The sequence below is a fragment of the Lissotriton helveticus genome, chromosome 1_1 (assembly GCF_964261635.1).
Source record: "Lissotriton helveticus chromosome 1_1, aLisHel1.1, whole genome shotgun sequence".
NCBI lineage: Eukaryota > Metazoa > Chordata > Amphibia > Caudata > Salamandridae > Lissotriton > Lissotriton helveticus.
Genome location: NC_136057.1, coordinates 563716645 through 563734649, shown reverse-complemented (window position 1 = coordinate 563734649; position 18005 = coordinate 563716645).

The following is an 18005-nucleotide window of genomic DNA, read 5'->3' as shown; positions in this document are numbered from 1 at the left end:
ATCTCTCTCCTTCTCTGGAGCTTCTTTCTAGACTTAAATCTGGATCACCTCTCGACCCTTGCCCGGCAAAATATCTTGGGAAAATGGCCTCAGTGATCAATTCTCTGATCAATCCGGTGCTTAATCTCTCCTTGAGCACGGGTAAGGTCCCTCAGGCCTGGAAGCATGCTCTGATTCTGCCGCTGTTAAAAAAGTGTAATCTTGATCCTTTGACCTATGCCAATTACAGGCCCATCTCCCTCCTCCCGTCACTGGCTAAAGTGGTGGAGAAGCATGTTCACATCTCTCTCTCCAACTTCTTGGACTGCAACAACATCCTTCATGACACTCAGTCGGGTTCCCGCGCTAATATGAGTACGGACACCGCTTTCCTTGAAGTCACCGATGCCATTCGTGAGGTGTTAGATGAAGGTGGAAAAGCCATGCTGGTGATGTTGGACTTGTCGGCAGCTTTTGACACCGTTCCCCATAGCGGTCTTCTTTCAAGACTCTGGTAGATCGGGCTACGGGGAGCGGTGTTCAGCTGGTTTAAGTCCTTCCTAGCGGGCCGCCGCCAAACGGTCTGGGCCCCCCCTTTCTCCGCTGAAATACCGCCTCTGGAGGTTGGGGTGCCTCAGGGCTCTGTCCTGAGCCCCACCCTCTTTAATATCTATCTGGCCCCCTTGGCAGCCTTGGCGGAGTCCTTTGGTGCCCAGATCGTTTCCTACGCTGATGACACCCAGCTTCTCTTCACCTGCAAAAGGGGCTCGGATTTTGACAGCGTGCAGATCAGAGGCTGTCTGGGGGCAGTGTTTGAGTGGTTTGAACATCATAGCCTCAAATGCAACTCCGATAAATCAGAGCTGTTGTTCTTTGGCTGTGCCGCCGATCCCAGATGGCAGTCTTGGTGGCCTCCCGCCATGTTTCCTCCATCGGCTGTTTCCACCAAGGCAAAGAATCTGGGAGTGCAGATCGATGAGGGTCTTACTCTGAAACCTCAGATCCTGGGTCTTGTTGGAAAGTGCTTTGGCATTTTGAAAATGCTTAGGAAATTTCTTCCTTTGCTTTCCCTGGCACACAGAAAAGTCACTGTCCAAGCCTTGATATGCTCCCGCCTGTATTATTCCAACATCCTCTACCTGGGCATGCCTGATTACCTGTTTTTGCGCATACAGGTAGTGCAGAATTCAGCTGCTAGAGCCATCTATGGCCTCCATCGTAGAACTAGCGCAACAAAGTTATTGGAAAAATTGCATTGGTTTCCTATTAAGAAATGGGTGGCTTTCAAGGCACTTACACTCGCTTTCAAGGCACTGCACGACTCTGGAGCAAAATATATTAGAAAGCGACTGGCTTTCTACATACCGGCCAGAACGCTGAGGTCAGCTTCTCTGGCCTTGGCTCTTGTTCCTTCCATACGTCGGGCCCGGATCGGGGGTCGCTCCTTCCGTTTTCTGGCACCCAGGCTTTGGAACTCCTTGCCAGCTCAATTGAGGAAAGCCCCGAATTTGCTGACTTTTAGGAAAGAGTTAAAATCCTGGCTCTTTGTGCAATAGTTTCCTGCCCATTCTCTGCTCCCAACAGCCGCATCTGGTTTTCTTCTAAAGCGCCGGGACACTCCTTTGGAGTAGCCGAGCGCTATATAAAACCATTAAATAACATAACATAACATCGTATGAGAGAGGTAAGTCTCACGGTAGTGAAAAATTAATTTGGGAGTTTTCCACTCCTAGGGCATGTAAAACATAAAAGTACATGTCCAACCTTTTAATTACATAGCATCCAGCCCTAAGGGCTGCCTCGGGCCAACCTTTGGGTGACATATGTACTAAAAGGGGAGTTCATGGCTTGGCAAGGGGGTTCAAATGTCAAGTCAACATGGCCGGTTATAGAGGCACTCAGGCTGCAATGGCAGGCCTGGTGACATGTTACAGTGCTACTTAAGTGGGTGGCACAAGAGATGCTGCAGGCCCATCTGTAGCATTTAATTTACGGAGTATGGTATACCACTCTACAAGGGACTTATAAGTAAATGTAATAGGCCAATTGGGTTTTTAGGTCGTTCAACCATGTGTTAGGGGAGTTATCGCACAAACTTTAGCACTAGTTAGCAGTGGTAAAGTACACGGAGTGCTATGGCCAACAAAAATAAGTTTAGCAGGAAAGTAGGAGGTGAGACAAAAAGTCAGGGAGAAGACCACCCTAAGGCTAATAGGACTAACAGACATCACTTCACCAAAATGTCAGTGGTTGTGGAACAGACATAGGGCCTCATTATGATGGAGGATTTTCCGCCTCCTCCGGGCCGGCGGAAGCCACCTCCGGCCCGGAGGAGGCGGAAAATCCTCTGCGGACTCACCAAAGACCCACTGCCGCATTACGATGGCTGGTGGGTCTTGGTTTCTGTCCGCCGCTTTTCCGCCTTGGTCGGATTACAACCGCGGCGGAAAAGCTCTCAGTTGGCTGGCAGTGTCTATCAGACACCGCCAGCCGAATTAGGATGCATTTCTAAACATGCTTTTCCGCGCCGGTTTTTCCGCCGTGGAAAAGCATGTGTACTTTTGATTTTGGGGGCCCGTGGCGGGCCCCCAGGGTGTTGGCGGGTGGGGGGTGCACATGGGGGGTACCTATGGTACCCCCCAGCATTTACATGCACAAAGCGGCAGGCACCGCGCGGTGCCTGCCGCTTTGTGCATGTAAATGTTAAACATGCACTTTTAACATTGCGGCGGGTGCTGCTTGAAGCAGCACCCTCCGCAATGTTAAATATCCAGGATGTGACCGCCAGGGTGGCGGTCACATCCTAATCGCACATGAGGGAACGCCGCAGCCCATGCGGACGTTCCCCCATCCTCTGGGGTCGCGGACGGACACCAGTCCGTCCGCGATCCTAATGAGGCCCATAATGTTGTAAATCCTTTGACCCGAATCAGAGTAGATTTTTTTGATGGTTTCACATAGCGTAAACACAGGTATTCAGAGCACTTTACATGAGCACGAGTTGCTACAGGTGGACATGTTTATTTTGTTAGGCACAGGGAGATTAAGTGATTTGCCCAGAACCACAGGAGTGTCCCTACCAAGATTCGAACCCAGGTCTCCAGCATCGAGATCGACCGCTCTAGCCTTCAGGCTACATCATCTCCAAATGCCTCTTGTCTCTAGATTAATGCATTCTATATTTAGTGTAAAATAAGTTCACTGTAGCAATGAAGAAAGCACGAAAATTAAAACAAGATACATCAAAATAAAAATTCCACAAAGTTTAAAAAAATATAGAAGATGATATACCAACAAAAATCCAACTCTGCTGTTGCTGTTCAATAACCGGAGGATCGAAATTACACACCTGGGGAAGTGAGCCACAATGGACATCAGTGAACACCTATATTTATTAGGGAACACAACAGATGCTAAAAATTGATCCAAACAAACCAAACATTAACATTAATTGCAATATTAGTATTACTTTCTTGCTTCAGTGCCTTCCAGGTTATAAACAATAATTGCCATAAAACAATGTACTGGTAACACCAAATACTCCCTGGCCATACTCAGCTTCCAGCCAACACTTGTACAATTGATGGCAGTCTAGAGGCGATGGCTGCAATGCCAAGCTAGTCCCCAGAACAAGCTCCACTAACATAACTGTAAAATCGCTGCTATGGTAATAACATGAAATTTAAGGGTCTAGCCCTTTAATTTCCACCATGGCTCATGAACAAAAAACTCAGCTGGATGTTTGAGCTACACATGCCAAAATAACCTCCTGCCCTTCTCTCCATGCCACCTGGAATGCTGGGCCAACCTCCCACAATGGGTCTGTGCCTCCAAGCAAAGCCGATACACTTTCAAAAAGAGCCTGGAATTTGGAAGGACAAAATCCCCATCGAGGAGCAGCCAAAGCTTTTTCCCTCACCAAAGGCCAGCTCCAGCAATGTTCACGGTGCTGCAGGTTCGTTATCCTTGGTGCTGATACTCATCAATGATGATGATCAATGATCAAGTGATGTCACACTGTGTTCAACCAACAAATAATATGCACACTTGTAAAGCGTAAAATCATCTGAAGAGTTCACATGGTCCTATTGTCCTAGATGTCTTATGTTTCCCAACTCAGTGGTACTCATGTTATCAACATCAGAGAATAAACATTGAGTGGACCCACTGGGAGTTGAACTTAACCAAAGGAGTCAAACACAGATCATTTGAGTGGATTCATTAGACTACAGCCAAATAGATAATAACGGGCCTGTGGGGGCAGTGCATTTGTACAGTGCATCCGGTGAAACATGAAATGGAGGAAAGGGTAAAGGGAGATGTGATTACCTGAGCAGAAGGGGGGCTTGGGGGGGGGCAGCCGACCGCAGGGAGGTCCCCACCCCCGGGCTGATTGGGAGGGGCTAGTGGGGGGGGTTGTATCAGAGCACCGGCCTTGGGCTGGTTTTGGGCTGGTTTTGGGCTCCCTCGGTTCCTACTGGGGGAGCCCAGTTATATACCCCTGTAGCCCCTCCTCCCGGCCACCATTTTAGGTTGAATGACCTGGTGGCCGGGAGCTCATTAGTTTTTGGTAATTTTTGATTAGTTATTTGAAATTTTGTGAGAATCATTTCTTTTTGATTCCTCGTCATGTCGGGTGAAGATTACCGTGTTTTGGAGGCGATCCGCCTTCTGAGCGAAGCGGGACGCCTGGACCTGGTAATAGGAGAGGTGACTGGGCCGTCGCGTCCTCGGCGGCAGGCCTCAGCTCGTGTGGCGGCGGCGGTCGCGGCTTGCGCGTCGCCCAAAAAATCTCGCCGGGAGGGGGTAAGTGAGAGGGGCCGCCCGCGCGCTCGGAAAGCGACCCCTGGACGTGTGGCGCAGGTTGGAGTGGGAGCGGGTTTACAGCGTGAGGCGGGTTTAGGGGAGGGGGAGGCTTCTACTCCCTTTGTGAAGGTGGTGCCGCTGCAGCGCTCGCTTTCGGTCCCCGCTGCCAGAGGCAAGCGGGCCGTCAAGCAGGGAGGCAGAAAGCGTTCTGCTTCTACCTCCGCCTGTCTGGCTGAGGACTCAGCGGCCGCGGCACCGGCGGTTGGCGCGCATGCGCAATTTGAATTCTGTGCGCCGCGCGCTCAGGCTGAATGTGGTTTCTTGGCAGTAGTGCCGGCCGGCATATCTAGTGAACCCTCGGTTTTGGGGGCAATTGGTTTGCGTCAGGAGGCGGAATTGTTGGGTTCCCATGGGGGGCTTACTAATGTCCGTGTTTTCCCGCCAGCTTCTGCCTCTGGGCAGCAATTGATGAGTGAGGTTGTGCTTCAGCCTACAGTGCAGCCTGGACAGTTAGGGGCCGGGGAGGTTTTTGTGCCTTATAGCCCCCTGTTGTTTTCCCCCCCTGTTTCAACTCGGGGGGAGGTACTGTCAGTTCTTAGTGGTTCTGTGGGGGAGGGGGAGTGGGCGCAGATGGAAAGGAGGGCAGGGGCAAGTTTGCTGGGACAGCAGTCTGGTGGTGTTTTGTTGTGTGATACACAGGATGTTTCTGGGTCTGGCAGGGGGTTCGTTGAGCCTGGTGAGGGTGGTGCTGTTTCTTTTCCTATGCAGGAGAGTTGCGATAGGCAGGTGGGTGTTAGATCTTGGGAGGGCCTAGATGTTTTTCCTTCCTGGGCAGAGGGGGTTCGTGACGCGGGCAGGGCTACTCCCTGCCAGGGCACTGATATGCTGAGTGGTTTTGGGGGCACTTTGCGTTTTCCGGGTTTGCCTGTTGGGGACAGATCACTTGGGAGGTTGGAGCAGCCCCGCGCTGATATCCGGCAGAAAGGGCAGGGTGGACTGGCATCGGGTCCTGCTTCCGAGATTGTTCAAGAGTTGCTGGACTGGAGTAGTGGAGATGAGGTAGTGGAGCCTTCCCCTCCTCGGAAGGGCCTATCGGGTCAATATAGGGGGTCTGTTGCTAGGGAGGTTGGTAGGGTGCAGTTTCAGGATTCTGGTTTTTGTATGGCTGGTGGTGTTGATAGCTTTGGCCGTTCTGGTAGTAAGGGTCCCGGCACATCAGTTCAGCCTTTTGCTTTGCAGGTCAGGGAGCGTCGTGGAGAGGCAGACTTGGTAGGGTGGAGTGCGGCCCAGTTGCACCGAGGAGAAGGGAGGGTGGAGCCTGGCGCGGCATACCCCGTACCGGCGAGGGACCCCGGCGCGGTCAACATAAGCAGGTCAGGCGCGACCTCGTTGGCCCCAACGTCTTCATTACAGGATCTCGGCGCGGTCAGCAGAAGCAGGTCGGGCGCGGCCTCGCTGGCCCCAACTTCTCTTTCTACAGGTATCAGCGGGGTCGGCAGAAGCGGACCCGGCGTGTCCTCGCTGGCCCCATTGTCAGGTTCTTTGGATATCGGCGGGGTTGGCAGAAGCGGGACCGGCGCGTCCTCGCTGGCCCCACATGTTTCTTTTCATCAGCAAAGGGATTCATCGTTGGTTCAGTTGCACAAATCTGGTCAACGTTTGGGGGAGTACAGACGGGTCCAGTCGGCTCCCCCGCCTCAGATGTCAGTACGGGCTGGTAAGACCCGGGTTGGTTTCAGAAGTCCGTCAAAGGAGTTGGCCCCTCCGAGGTTGGAAGAATCTTTGGTTTTAGATTATGATGAGGAGAGCCCCGAGGAGGGCGAGATACCTGATAAGGGTGCAAGGGGGGGGCTTTTTCACGCTTCTGATGATGTTTTACAGGCACCGGTGGTGGTGCGTCCGAGAGCTACAGTTTCCAGACCAACTCGAGAGAGCGGCCCCGTGGTGAGGGTTCCTCGGTCAGGTGTTGAAGTTGAACAGATGGCATGGAGAGAGAGGCCGGCCCAACTGCCGTTATTGAATCCAGGTGAGCTTGCTGGGCCGCGGAACAAGCCTTTGATGGTTTCTGTTGGAACGGGGGGGGATCCTCCTTCAGAGGGCGTGGATTTTAAACTCCACAAGGGTCGTTATGTTAAGGATCAAGGAGTGGGTACGAGTGACGGGGGGGTGGGTTCTAAGGTGGATTCCGGGACTGTTACGGAGCCCATGGAGGTAGGTAAGGACCTCCCACACAGCAAGGAGCTTAAAATAAAGAAATTGCCTTACATGGGCGTCACAAAACCTTTGGGCGCTCATTTAATGCTGTCTACTAAGGAAAGGATTTGGAAAGGGGAGTACGTTGAATTATTGAAGCTTTTACACAGGGAGGTTAGGTCTAAGGAGGGGTCTAAGGAGGAAGAGTATGAGTTGGCCAAGCGCCCAAAGGTTCCTTTGACCATAGAAAACTGGACAGCGGCATTTCTTATATACGCTAGTGTGTATTGTGAGAAATTCCCTGAGCGCTGTGTGGCACTTTTTAAGTATATGGATGTGATCAGGAAAGCGCAGATTACTGGTAGTGGTTATGCCTGGTCACAGTATGATGAGGAATTCCGGGCTCGGATGGCTTGGGATCCTGAAGCGAAATGGGGGGAGTTGGATAATGACTTGTGGCAACACACTATGGGTGCCTCGGCGGGTGGTAAGACAATTTTCACAGCTAGTGGGTATCCTTTACCTTCACGGCCCTTTCAGGGTAGGCCCACTCGGGGAGGGGTGGGTGCAGCTGTGTCAGTACAATCAGCCAATGGGACATGTTGGGATTTTAACAGAGGATATTGCCCAAGAGACTATTGCAAATTTCGACACGAATGCTCCCAATGTGGTAAACCGCACCCACTGTCCAAGTGTTGGGGGCCTCGGGTTACAGGGGGTAGACAGTGGTCACAACAGGCAGCCAATGCCCCTGCTCCTGCACAGCAGCCTCAATCTTACAGGGGGGGGAAAAACACTTCTGGAACTGGGGCCAAAGGCTCATACGCCAGTTAATCCTTTTCACTTGGCTGTGGCTCTGAGGGGCTACGGGAATGTCGAGGCTGCTAAGTTGTTGTTAGATGGTTTTCAGGTAGGTTTTCGTTTGGGTTACACAGGGCCGCGGTTGCGGCGTTGGTCTAAGAATCTAATGTCGGCCAATGAACATCCAGAGGTGGTGCAAGACAAATTGGATAAGGAAGTGCGGGAGGGAAGGATGGCGGGTCCTTTTGATGATTGGCCCTTGGAAAATCTTATTGTCTCCCCAATTGGTGTGGTGCCTAAGAAAGAGCCTGGGCAATTTCGTTTGATTCAACATTTGTCATGGCCGGAGGGCTCATCAGTTAACGATTTCATTGATGGTGAGGCCGCTTCAGTGTCTTATTCTTCAGTGGATGTGGCCATGGCCCTGGTTGTATCTGCCGGCACTGGTGCGGCGATGGCAAAATGTGACATCAAATCAGCATTCCGTTTGTTGCCTGTACATCCTGGGGATTGGGATCTTTTGGGGATTCAATTTCAAGGGAAGTGGTATGTGGATAAGGCTCTACCAATGGGTTGTTCCATATCCTGTGCGTTATTTGAGACCTTTAGCACATTTCTCCAATGGTTTTTCACCGACACGTCAGGACATCAGCTTGTGACTCACTACCTGGATGATTTCTTTTTTGTAGGTGCTCCCAATTCCTCAGCATGCCAGAATGCTTTGCGAACATTCCAAACTCTGATGGACTTTTTAGGTGTGCCGTTGGCACCGGAAAAGACAATGGGCCCCTGCGCGACCATGTCTTTTTTGGGAATCGAGATTGATTCTAATGTTATGGAGGCACGTTTACCTGTGGATAAAAAAGAAAAAATGTTGGACCTTTTACATGTTATGTTGAACAAGGCAAAGGTAACAGTGAAGGAAGTTCAGGTGCTGTTGGGCCATCTTAACTTTGCTTGTAGGGTGGTCAGGGCAGGCAGAACTTTTTGCAGGCGTTTGGGCAGAGCTCTGTCTGGTCAGTTTTTACCTCACCATCACGTTCGCTTGTCAGCAGGTGTTAAGGAGGATCTGCGGATGTGGGTAGCCTTTCTGCACTCTTTCAATGGCATTCCTCTGTACAGGGAAGAGAATTGGATTTGGGACGTCCAAATTTTTTCAGATGCGGCAGGCAGTGATGGTTTCGGTCTTTACTGGCAGGGCAGATGGTGTGCTGAACAGTGGCCTGCTGCGTGGAAGAACGGGGGCAGGAGTATTGCCTTCCTGGAGCTTTTCCCTGTGGTGGTGGCGTTGACTTTGTGGGGTCAGGAGCTTTCTCACAAAAAAGTGCTGTTTCGAATTGATAATAAGGCTGTAGTGGACATTATCAATCGGCAGTCGGCCAGGGATGCTCACATCTTGAAGCTCTTGCGAGTCTTTGTGTTGGGGTGCTTGACGTATGACATCAGTTTTAAGGCCTTACACATTCCTGGGGTGGACAATGACATTGCGGATGCTTTGTCTCGTTCACAGTGGGAGAGATTCCATGGGCTAGCCTCGGAGGCGGACAGGACGCCGACCCGCATGCCGGAACATCTGTGGACTGTAGGCGAGACAGGGTTTTGCAGCTGGTGGTAGGTTCGCTTGCAGTTTCCACTAGGACAGGGTATGAATTGGCCTGGAAAGAGTTTTTAGAATCTGGGGCCGGCTGGCGCGCTCCGGGCTGGAGACGATCTGAAGATGTGGTACAGTTCATTCTTCACTTGATAGACAGGGGGCTGACACGTGTGACGATTGCTGGTAAATTGGCTGGTATTGCGTTCATGGGCAAATTGCTGTGGGGCTATTCCCCTTCTGCTGGGGAGGTGGGTAAGCGCATGCTAGAGGGTTGGAGTAGGGAGAGGGGTAGGGAACGTATGGTTCGCCGACCTTTGTCCTGGCAGACGTTAGCCCGAGTTTTGCAGGTTTTGCCCTCTGTTTGTCTGAATGGGTTTGAGGTTTGTCTGTTTTCTACTCTTATGGTTTGGATGTTTTTTGGTGCTTTCAGAGTTTCTGAGTTACTGGGGTCGAAAGTTACGTTTGGGGTGGGGTGGGAGAATGTTCGATTTTTGGAAGCAGGGTTGCACATTTGGTTGGCTCGAGCAAAAACTGATCAACACAGTAAAGGGAGGGGCATCTGGCTGGAAGCTTCTTCCCCTCCTGAGACGTGTCCTTTGGGGTGGGCCAGGCGTCTGTGGGACTGTTCGGGGGCCGCTTTGGAGGGCCCTGTTTTTCGACATGTGGATGGTTCTAGGGTGACGGAGTACCAACTGCGCATGGTTTTGCGTAAAGCGCTGCGCTTCCTGGGCTTGGATGAGACACAGTATGGTACACATTCTTTCAGGATTGGGGCAGCTACAGAAGCCCATAACAGGGGTTGGTCGCAGCAAGACATTATGTCTCTGGGGCGTTGGTCCTCCAACTGTTTTAGGCGCTATGTGCGTACTGATCCTGTTATGGCGCCTGCGGATGATAGTTTTTCTTGAGTTTGATGCTGCTTTTCTTTTTCAGGTTCAGTGGCCGGCCCCCGTTCTACTGTCATGACGATCTGGATAGTGGGACATTCCTTCATTAGGCGCGCGGAAGATCAAGCTATAAGAAGCTATTTTGGTTCCACACTTGGTTTTAATTCTCGTCTTTTTCATGTTGTATGGAAGGGGAAGGGAGGTATGATTTGGAGGGAGCTTATCCCGGCCTTGAATTCTTGGTTGGTGGGAGGTGTTTGTCCTGACGTGCTGCTCTTACACCTTGGGGAGAATGACCTTTGTGGGGTGAAAGGGGTGGTTTTATTAAGAGCGATGAAGAAGGATCTTTCTCTTATTCGTCAACAATGGGCGGGTTGCCATGTTTTATGGACGGAATTGGTCCCTAGAAGAACCTGGAGGGGTGCGATCAAGCCTAGGGCGATTGATAAGGCGCGAAGGAAGTTGAATCTGGAGGTTTCCCGTTTTTGTAGGGATCTGGGTTTTGGGCGGGTGTCCCATAAGGACATCCGTTATGACAATGTGGAATTCTTTCGCGGCGATGGTGTTCACTTATCTCGTATAGGTATGGATTTATATCTATTGGAATTGCGAGAGGTGCTCTCCAGGTGTTTGAAGATTCAACAATTTTTGGGTTGAGTTTCTAGTTCCTTGGTTGGTCGGTTTTGGGGGGCAGAAAGAGAGGAGGGTAATTCCTTCCCCCTCTTTTCTGGGTGGCGGGAATTGGGCGTTCTTGGTCAGCAGGGACATGAAGCTTGTTGGGTTTTTGCTAAAGTTGGGCTATGGCTGGAAAAGTTTAAATAGTTGTTTCGCGGGGTGGTTACAAGGTTTTGGGTAATGTAAGTTGTTGGTGGGTAAGTTTTGCAATGTGATGTTTTGCCGTGGGTTGGGATGATATTTAAATGATTATCAGGTTTTGGTATTGTTTGAATTGTAATTATGTTGTGCTGGGTGGGGGCGGGGTTTGTGACGTGGTAGGGGCGGGCCTGACGTTTGGGGTTGTAAGGTAACATCTTATTTAGTGAGGACTAGTTTTGTGAGGCGGTTGCCAGGTTGGTATTTTTGTAAATATGCACCTGTTTCAATAAAAGCGGCCTTTTGCACACTTTCAATTTGTCTGGTGTCTGCTCACCCCCCCTCACCCCTCCCTCCCAAGGGGGGCTTGGGGGGGGGCAGCCGACCGCAGGGAGGTCCCCACCCCCGGGCTGATTGGGAGGGGCTAGTGGGGGGGGGTTGTATCAGAGCACCGGCCTTGGGCTGGTTTTGGGCTGGTTTTGGGCTCCCTCGGTTCCTACTGGGGGAGCCCAGTTATATACCCCTGTAGCCCCTCCTCCCGGCCACCATTTTAGGTTGAATGACCTGGTGGCCGGGAGCTCATTAGTTTTTGGTAATTTTCCCGCCCTCCCTCCCTTTCTCAGTTAGGGTTTTCTCTTACTTTCCCCGGGTCTTTTATTTATTCATTTATTTAGTTATTTTCATTATTTATTTGTTTACCTTCCATACTTTTAGGGTCTTTTGTCGGAACAGGTGGATATGGGGTGACAAAACATGTTGTTCATTGTCGCTTGGAACAGGTGCCGTGCGGGAATTGGGCGTTCTTGGTCAGCAGGGACATGAAGCTTGTTGGGTTTTTGCTAAAGTTGGGCTATGGCTGGAAAAGTTTAAATAGTTGTTTCGCGGGGTGGTTACAAGGTTTTGGGTAATGTAAGTTGTTGGTGGGTAAGTTTTGCAATGTGATGTTTTGCCGTGGGTTGGGATGATATTTAAATGATTATCAGGTTTTGGTATTGTTTGAATTGTAATTATGTTGTGCTGGGTGGGGGCGGGGTTTGTGACGTGGTAGGGGCGGGCCTGACGTTTGGGGTTGTAAGGTAACATCTTATTTAGTGAGGACTAGTTTTGTGAGGCGGTTGCCAGGTTGGTATTTTTGTAAATATGCACCTGTTTCAATAAAAGCGGCCTTTTGCACACTTTCAATTTGTCTGGTGTCTGCTCACCCCCCCTCACCCCTCCCTCCCAAAGGATAATACATTCCTCTTGTCAGACAGTGCAAGTCTTGAATTCAGAATCCAACAGAGAAATATCATCTTCTGCCTCCATGAGCATCTACACAATGAAGAATATATTAGTTGGGCGGGACACTGATTTTGGCTGGATTTTTGTTCTGCGGGGGGTTGGGCTGTGCGGCAGCAGGCAGCCTGTGCAGATTTTTTCAGATTGCGCATTGCCACGCCCCAGCATACCACACGGCCGTTCCGCACCACCGAATCCCCAAGGGCCGTTCAAGGTCTGAGTGCATGTGCCATCCAGCGCAAACCTAACCTGACGACGACATGAGGACTGGCAGCAGTAGCGCCAGTACTGGAAACAGCAGCAGGTGAGGCAGGTGAGGCAGGCAGGCTGGCAGGCCAGGCCTAATCAGTTAATGAAGCCTAAGCAAAGCAGTGGTGTCAGTGTATCCCGGCTGCTCGGCCCACCATGAACGAACCGCAACTGGTAAGTTGGTTAACAAAGTTCAACAAGCAGAGCAGCAGTACTGAAGTTACTAGCAGTAGCATAGCTGCCATGCCATGATGCTAATAATATGCCGTGGTTGGGTAGCGGTGGCCCATGCCAAACCAACGCTGGTGCTGCCTTTTTTGAGGGGGGCATGAGTCGATGGTCGTCAGCAAGTCACATCACCGTGTGGTAGACTAGTAGTACCTCCAACTCGGCAGCTCCGCTACACAAGATTTATTCAAAAGATCATGAAAGAATGATAAGAGATGCAATGCCTGGCGGGCGGCCACCTGTGAGTTTTGGCGCCCAGTTTGTTTGAGTTTACTGAGCTGTGTGAACGGTCAGAGATTTGGATGCAAAGTAATCAAACAGGCTTGCTGAACAAGGGCCCCCTCCCCCGGCTCCACCCCTGTCCTTTCCTGCAACGGGTTATGCTGGCACTCAGCGGGGGATGGGCCTGTGGGTAGGTGATATCAGACTGGTCCATGGTGGAATGTATAGAATGGCACTTTTCATCAGGAAAGCATCTCAGTGACCTGACTAGGAAGGAATACAAGCTAAGCCACCTTCCACTCGGGCAGCCTGGTTCAGTTTCTCCCAAGGTGGCACATGGGAAGTGGGTAGGGGGCTGCGGTCACAATCACTGTGTCAACCCTCCCACCCCTGGGAGGTGCAGGGCTGTGTGTGTTGACTAACGTGAGAAAACAACTACTAAGTTTTCCATCCTTTACTCACCATATCAGGCTGAGGTCGATTCAAAATAGCCACTCGGGACTGCATTACTGTTAATGTAGGTCTGCTGTGTCACACCGAGGAGCCGGGATATGGGTGGAATTAGTCAGTGATTGTTGCACATATATGAGCAATGCCAATCACTGGTGGACAAAGGGGCATTCATGGTGACACTGCTTTGATATATAGGTGATTATTATAAGCATTTTACTTGGATTAATTGTAGTCCAGAAGTGACCATGCGCATCTCTGACTTTGACTTTGGGGGCACATTGAATCTACCTGCCACTGTCCTCCTTGATCCCGCGCTGCTCCTTCCTCCACCATACCAGCTCCTGGCTCGGGTCTCTTGTCTCCCCCCCACCACCGTAGCTCTTTTCCACACCTGCACGGTCACAGAGAGGGGGGGAGACTACATTGCCCAGGAGCCCAAGCGGCAGGAAACCACCACCAACCATCTCACGCCCGGAGGCGCTTAAAACTGACCAGAGCCCCGGCGTCGCGGGTCCATGCGCGGGCCGCGCCGGGCTGAGCCCGGGCAAAGGGAGGGCCGTCTGTGGCGGTCCGGGGCCGGGAGAGGCTGGGCTGGGCCACCCCCTCTTGGTCCATGGTCCCAGTACTTAACGAGATAATGTGTTAATGTTTTCTTGGTGTTAAACAGTCACCTTTTTTATCAGGTACAACTAGCACTACTTTATCAAAATTTAATTTGACTTTTAAATAAGAGCCCATTTTTCTGTACCTTAGTGCATGAATTGTTTCTGTGAATCTTAGTATTGTTGTATTGTTTCTCATATTAATCTAGGATTTTCCTGTAAATCTCAGAGCCAAATTATGGGTAAGAATATTCCCACACAGTCTGCCCCTGTTACAAAGCAAAGGGTAGTGTTAAATACTCCTCTCCCTAGTCTGACAACAATTGATCGAATGCTGCAAAAAACTATAGGGGTAGTTGCGTCTGCCATTGAAAGCACAGCTGGTACGCTTCCCCCTTTGCCTGCTACTAATATATCGATGTTCACTATAAATTCCCAAGACTCGATATTAGCACCTTCTTTTGTGGGCTTGCCGGGGGCTCAACCTATCTTACTAACGCATGATATCATGTCTGCCACGGGTAATATGCCATCTGAACCCTTTTCCTCTTTAACTAGGCTATCTTTGACACCAACAATTTCCTCGAGGAATGTAACCTCTGAGCCTCCACTTTTGATTGAGGACCTTACTGAAAAGTTGGGGTTTGACACACCTTCTAGCCCGATTTCTGTCTCAATGTCAAGTGTTAATAATGATAGCCCGCATGTAACGACTAGAGGGCAGAAGGCAAGACGTAAGTTAAAACACATTAATAAGGAAGGGTCACTCGCAAAAAATGCTAAAGGGAATGTCGGCCATAAACAGCAAAAAATTCCTGTAAAACCAACTGGAATAAAAGGAAACAATAGTAACAGTCAGACAGAGAGTATTTTTCCTTCGAGTAGCATAGGCAATCAAGCAGCTGAGGAGTGCTTTTGGGGAAGAATGTAGACACTTTTGACAACTCTTCTAGAACCTATCTGTTTAAAAGTTACGAATATAGAAACCAGGGTAACTAATATGGAGGAAAAGCTTGTTAGTAATCAAAAGCCTATTCAGGACAAATTAATCCCCATATTACCTCAACCAATTTTTAAGGACTTAAATGGAATGCTTAACAATACATCAAGGGTTCCAGTAACTCAAACTCAGTCCAAAAATAGTGAAGCTAATGGACGACGGGAGCCCACAGAGCCAAGGGGTAATATCAGACCTAATGCACCTGGTCCATCTGGTCCTGTCCAAATAAATACTAACGAGAATGTAAGACAAATAAGAAGAGTAGAGGATAATAGAGAGGCTAATGTAACTTCAACCTTACCTATTTTAAATCTACCTCATGAAGCACTGCCATATACAGTGGTGCTAGCTAATGTTCCTCCCCTCCCCCCCAATATCTCGAACATTGGTGAACTTTGAGCAACAAATCCCTCCATTTTTTATCTACTAAGCTTGGACCCAGTAACTCTTTGTTTTCTGACTCTAAAATGTCCAGAAGAGTGAGCTGGGTGGGTATGTCAAATAAATCATTGAGCGGGGACTGTGCAATTTTAACATTCCGGTCACCTATGCTGGTTCGTAATATAATCGAGAGGGGTTGTACTGGGTCTGTTGATCCTGATTTTGTTAACATCCTCCCCCTCGGTTTTTCTTACTGCCCCCCACGAACGGTTAGGTGTTTAGGTCCCCCTCGTCCACTATTACATCAGGGGGGTCAAATGGGAGAAGGATATGTTATTCCAACATTTAATCCCTTTGACATCCTTAGCGGACTAGATAATAATGATTGACTACAGTTAGACACCCTACAAAATCCCCCAGGCATAGCAGCTGACCTTATGTCTGCTGTTAGCCATGGGGAAAATCTAAAGGTAGGTAGGGGGAAAGGTCCTAACACGATAGGGGTTGAGGGCTCCATAGGAGGCCTGGAGGTTCGGGAAACGGAGTTAGAGATAGGGAGCGAGCATAGGACTGTGACCTTATCTGTAGATCATAGTCCTGTTGCTGTCGCTCCTGTTTCTCCCCCACTGGTCTCCCCGTTATGCAGTGTTTCCTCTTGGAACATTGCCGGCATTAAATCTAAAATAGGTAATCCACTCTGGCAGGACTTTATCCTTACTCAAGATTTAATTTGTCTCCAAGAAACATGGAGTAGGGATCCGGCCCATCTTGATGGTTTTAAGACCTTCCATACCCCAGCTGTGGAGGTAATACATGGAAGAGTGAAGGGGGGATTGAGCATTTATTTGTCCAATAAGTTGAATATAATAAGGGTCACAGAGCCTGTTAAAGATATCTATTTCCAACTCTTGATACTTGTTTTGGCTTCTGATATTCCAATTGCCCTGCTCAATCTATATAATTAATATTCCCCTTGCTGATGTATGTAATGTCTTCAAAAAATTGGGCAAAGCACTGTCTTTACAGGATAAGGTTTTTAGACATGATTTGATGATACTCTTTTCAGGAGATTTTAATTGTGTTTTGTGTAACATGATGAATGATAACAGGTGTGGAATGACACGGGAAGATGGCATGTGCCAGTCACACTTCAATCATTCCGTCTTGGGTGAACAATTTAATGAATTGCTTGGTAAATTTGATTTGGGATTTGCAAACGAAGTTAGTATGATACCATCTTCCCTATCCCCAACATTTAATGGAAGGGGTTGTGCTTCTATTATTGATTCTGCTCTTGTAACAAATAAGCACGCAAACAGAGTTTACTCTTTAAAGGTCTCAGATATTGCGTTAAGTGACCACTTTCCGCTCTGTGTAACCATTCTGATCCCAAAGAAGTCTACCTTAACACGTAAAATAGAAAGGGACAGTGTGGATGAAAATCTGTCTATCGGTAGCACAAATGGTTATTTGTTAAGATTGGCTATTGTGGATCAAACTGAAATACTTAACACAATAATTGGTAAATGCACATCTGAGCTAGCGATTTGTTTGAGGGAAGATGCAACACCCGAAATGCTCCTTGCAGCTTTCCTCACTATTTCTAATGAAATTAAGACCTCCCTTACGAGATAGTGTAAAAATGCCAAACAAAAAGGAGGATGGTTTGACTCTAGTTGCACTAGCGCTCATGCACTTCTAAAGAAAGAATTGCATAAGAAACCTAGGTGTACTGAGGAAATTAGTAGACTGAGGAAAGAGTATAAAATCGCTATAAAAAACAGAAAGAACAAGCTAAAAGTAGAAGCTTGGGAAGTCCTGCATCTAGCTTCAGGTAGGAACGATAGTGCGGGCTTCTGGAAGATTATCAGAACTCCCTTTCTTAGAGAAGAGGTTGGTCCCAGACTAGAGATTGCAATTCCTGAATCGGATTGGATTGGCCATTTTTCTAAAGTTTATGAGGGTGAGGGATTGATGAGTCCTCCCTTTGTCTCTATTGCCCACTCCACCTCAAGAAACGTAATATTCACCATAGAAGAGGTCGAAAAAGCCTTGCTTGTAAGTCAGGGTGGCAAGGCCCCTGGTCCGGACGGTGTCCCTATAGATATTTTTAAAGCTACCATTTCCCTGTGGGGCCCCCTTCTGGTCCAGGTACTTAATGCTAGTTGTGTTTCAGATTTTTTGCCCACTTGGGTGGAATCTACAATAGTGGCCATCTATAAAAAGGAGGATAGACATGACCCGGGTTGTTATAGACCCATCTCCCTTTTAGATTCATTCACTAAAATAGTGGGCCGAATAATCTTGGACCGGCTCTTGGTCTGGGCCGAGGATAATTCTATTTTATCTGATTTTCAATATGGTTTTCGTTCTGGCTTAGGAACAGTGGACCAGGGACTAAATCTTTTAATGCTAGTCGGGAAGTACACAAGGGCCAAGAAAGGTAACTTGTTTCTGGCCTTTGTTGACCTCTCGGCCGCATTCGACTGTGTGGTGCATTCCAAACTATGGATATTGTT